The sequence below is a fragment of the Gossypium hirsutum genome, chromosome A13 (genome assembly GCF_007990345.1).
Source record: "Gossypium hirsutum isolate 1008001.06 chromosome A13, Gossypium_hirsutum_v2.1, whole genome shotgun sequence".
NCBI classification, from domain to species: Eukaryota; Viridiplantae; Streptophyta; class Magnoliopsida; order Malvales; family Malvaceae; genus Gossypium; species Gossypium hirsutum.
The window spans coordinates 76,627,838-76,632,293 of record NC_053436.1 but is presented as its reverse complement, the minus strand read 5'-3'; the positions used below and the strand labels follow the sequence as shown (position 1 = coordinate 76,632,293).

The following is a 4,456-nucleotide window of genomic DNA, read 5'->3' as shown; positions in this document are numbered from 1 at the left end:
GCTAAGCCCAAGGTTCATTGGGCCATATTGGGTTATAAGGCAGATTGGGCCAGTCGCTTACTAGTTGGAGTTACCACCTGAACTAAGCCAGATCCACGACGTGTTTCATGTTTCCATGCTGAGGCCGTACCACTCAGATCCTTCACATGTTGTGGCGATTGTGGAAATCGAGGTCAGGCTAGAGCTAACTTTCAAGGAAGAGCCCATACAAATAATTGGTCGAGATGTTAAAGAACTGAGAAGGAAGTCCGTTCCATTAGTCAAAGTGCTTTGCCAGAATCACAAGGCTAAGGAGGCTACTTGGGAACCTGAGGAAGCGAAGCGACGTCAATATTCTCAACTGTTTGAATCAGGTAAAATTTTGAGGACAAAATTTCCTCTAGGGGGTAGAGTTGTAACGCCCCAAAAATCCCGAAATCTGGAATTTTCTTTTTTTTTGGGGTTCTGGTAAAAATGTGCTGGGTATTTTTGGTTAAGCAGGTAATAGTAGGTCTTAGCTAAGGATTACGTTCAAACTTAGGGGAAACTGGCATCAAAAAGCTTTATGGAGGAGTGGCAAAGTGATGCCACATAGGGTGTAGGGAGGTGGCGCTAGTGGCTAGCAAGAGATCCAAGGTTCGAATCCTGGCTTAGTATTTTTAAGAGTTTAATTTTAGGCCTTCTAGAAGGTTGGAAGTGGCATGAAGATGGACTCCAAAGGGAGTGTTCAGAAGAGAAAATTAAGGAAAGGATTAAGGGGTTATTAGGGAGAAAAACGAGAAGATGAGAAGAGGGAAGAGATGGAGCCGAATGGGGAATTGAGGGCCAGACAATTCAGCTATAGAGGCCACAAATAAGTGCCAAATGCAGGGTTGCCAGGCTAGTGCTGAATTTCCTTCACCCTGTTACCGGAAACCTTTTCCCTAAAAGCTGAAAACCCATTTGTTTACTCTCTTTTCTTTGTGCCGATTTCCATTCTTTCTCTACACAATTTTCTTTGTTTCGCTTAACCGATTCCTTCTTCTACTCTTCTTCTTTAATATGTACCAAATAAACCTTATTCATCATATTAAGTTTAAAAGCCGAAAAGCCAAATCTTCCAAGGGCCAAATACTCTTCGACTGAAGCTAGTGTAAGTGGTTGTTCTTCCAATCGGCTTTGCTAAGAATCTATTACGCTGTTCTTTCCTCACTCTTTCTAATCAACTGTAGTAGGGAACTAGTATCAGATCTTGGATCTTAGCTCTCTGCCGAAATTGCCCTTTAGGTGTTTGCAGTTTTGGTAAGTATTCCTCTCCCATTAGCTAAGGTGGCTGGATGTTCATAGTTAAGGTAAGGGGATTTGTGTTGGATACGAGTCACCTATTATTCTGGTTTTAATAGTTAAGATTGGTGCAGACCTAGGAGTTGATCGTGGTTAGTAATTTAAGAAGGGGTTGTTATACTTCTCGCGCAAGGTAAGGTTAAGGTGAGGTTTCGTTTTTAGTAAAGATATGTATTAAGCATACGATTAATTGAAGGGTGATATCATTTGTAGGTTGGTGACTAAGGGAATCACAGCATGCTTGCTTACCAGGTGTGTACATACACTGCACACCTAAGTAGATCGGCAAAATTTGAAATGCCGAAAAGCTAAAAGTTTGGTTGCGGTAGGCTTGCGAGTGCCCGAACACTCGTGAGGAGGAAACCAATAGGTTGTTTGAGGCCTATAGGTGATTCCATGGACTTGGACTGTGATCTGGCCAACCGGGCCAGAATAGGCTTAATGGGGCCGATGGGCTGTTGGGCCCATAATAGGCAAAATTTGATAATTGATGCTATGTGATAGAAAATTTGTGTTTGGCATGAATATAAGGTGATTTGGGCCTAAAGGGCCATTGATAAACCGTAATTTGTACATATTTTTACCCTATGTCTAACACATTTATGGATGGTTTTTCCTTAGATTTGGTGAATTCAACGCTCCTAATCCTTTAATTTCATGTTTTATACTTAGGAGAGCATAGGAGAGTAAAAAGAGCGAGAAACGGGTCGAAAATGGAGAAAATGGACCCACAAGGGAAAACAACATTGCCTGGACTTCCTCACACGGGCGTGTCACACAGCTGTGTCAATTTGGAAGGATTGAAGCATGAGTTACACATGTGGATCACACTCCCGTACCCATTTAATAGCCTTGACCACGGCCTTCAGTAATCGCACACAGGCGCGTCCCTGCCGAACCCAAATTTAGTCTAATTCAGAAAACACCAATTTTGAGGCTCTTAGGCATTCCAAAGCCTATTTAAACACTTGAGGAGGCCCTTAGGAAGGGGGATGCAGAGTAGGAAGCAAGGAATTACTCAAGGAAAGCCGATTGATCCATCTCAAGAGCCGGATTCATCATCAAGACTGGAGATCTCCCTTTAAGTTCCTTCAGGAGTTTTGGGTTTTCTTATGTTTTGTTACCTTTATGCTTTTGAGATGTTTTCTTTCATAAGTATGAACTAAACCCCCAAATACCTAAGGGGAATGAAACCTAAGAAAGATCTTGTTATTATTATCTGAATTGTATGATAAATATTTGACTTGTTGTTAATTATGTGTTCTTAATTCTTGTTTTGATATTCCAGGATATTGACTCAAGTTAAGCTCTTCTTCAGATGAGGAATAGACCCTGTCTAAGAATAAATTTGTCATAATTAAGCGGAGTTGATTGTGCACCTAGAGATAGCGTGACAAGATTTTTCCGGATTAGGGTGAAAGCTAATAAGGGAATCCATAGATCGAGTTAATGCAATTCTAAGGTGTTAATTAGAAAGAGATTTCAATTATTCAACCTAGGGTTAGACATTATTAGTCTCGTGAGAGGTAATAATATAACTTAGGGATTTCTACAGATCAAGTCAAATGAATAAATCGTCTAATTTAGAGTCAAATAACAAGTGAAGTCTAGGTGGATTTGTCCTTAGGTATTGTCTTAATCAATCGAATTTTCCCAAAAGTATTTTCCCAAGTTTTTCTTTATGTGTATTCTTAGTTAGTAATTAGTTTAGACAACCAAAACTCTTAAATTTTAGGCTACATAATAAAAAGAAAGTAAGTACTAGTACTCATAGTTCCTTTGGGTTCGACAATCCGATCTTGCTAAACTATACTACTGTTCGATAAGTGCACTTGCCTTAATCGTGATCATAAGTTAGTCTCAGGAACGTTTCATTTCTAAATCTTTAAAACCAGTTATGAATATCACGCATCTAGTTTTTGGCGCCGTTGCCGGGGACTAGGATATTAGGAAAACTCGATTTTTATTACTTTAGCCACTTTACTTTTATTACAATTTAAATTTTTATTTTCTTTTCTAATTTTTCTCTTACTTCCTTCTGACTGGTTCTTCTAGTTTATGACTAGAAGCAGCCTGTCAGGACCACTTCTTTTTGACGGTGAGATCGACCGCACAGTTCGCAGAAATTAAAGAGAAATAAGGCGAAGCCTTAGATACATAGAGGACGAGCAAGAGGACGACACTTCAACCACAACCGAGGAGACTGCTGAAAACCAAGAAAATCCGCTACCTCCTGTTATTGCTGTTAATTAGAATCCTGCTCTGCGCACTATGTATGATTATGCTAAACCTTCTTTAACAGGAACTAAATCAAGCATAGTTAGACCGGTTGTAGCCGCAAATACTTTTGAACTGGAACCTAACACAATTCAAATGATACAATAGTTTGTTCAGTTTGATGGTTTGCAGGACGAGGATCCCAACGCTCACTTGGTAAACATTTTGGAACTATGTGATACATTTAAAATTAATGGTGTTTCTGATGACGCCATTCATCTTCGGTTATTCCCTTTTTCATTGAGAAATAAAGCTAAACAATGGTTGAACTCGTTGCCACGGGGGTCAATCACTACTTGGGAGCAAATAACAAAAAAGTTTTTATTAAAATATTTTTCGCCGGCTAAAACGGCTAAATTACGTAATGATATTTCTTCCTTTGTGCAGATGGATTTAGAAACACTCTATGATGCATGGGAGAGATACAAGGACCTCTTGAGAAGATGCCCTCACCATGGGTTATCGCTTTGGCTACAGGTTCAAATCTTTCATAATGGCCTGAATCCTTCGACTCGACAAATGGTTGACACGCTGCTGGCGAAACCATCAATAATAAGACACCTGAAGATGCCTATGAATTTATAGAGGAGATGTCATTGAATAACTATCAGTGACAAGTCATGAGGACAAAGCTAACGAAAACGTCAGCGTTTATAACATCGATACGATCACCATGCTCTCTAATCAGGTAGAACTCTTAAAAAAGAAAATTGATGGTTTCCTTAGTTCTGCACAGGTTCACCCAGTAATGCAATGTGAAGCAAGTGGAGGCGGATCAAGTAGTTCAGAATACCCACCTTATGGCCACAACATAGAGAACGAATGGTTAAATTACATGGGCCTCGATCTCAAAACAATCCCTATAGCAATACTTACA

At 39.7% G+C, this 4,456-nt stretch overlaps 1 non-coding gene across 1 annotated transcript; it reads right to left on the bottom strand.

Annotated features, from left to right (window-relative positions):
* Positions 1 to 3,933: 3,933 nt before the first annotated feature.
* On the bottom strand, positions 3,934 to 4,040 carry LOC121213111 (small nucleolar RNA R71). The gene has a single exon (XR_005908479.1). It is a non-coding gene; the product is annotated as a small nucleolar RNA R71 (small nucleolar RNA).
* Positions 4,041 to 4,456: the final 416 nt, after the last annotated feature.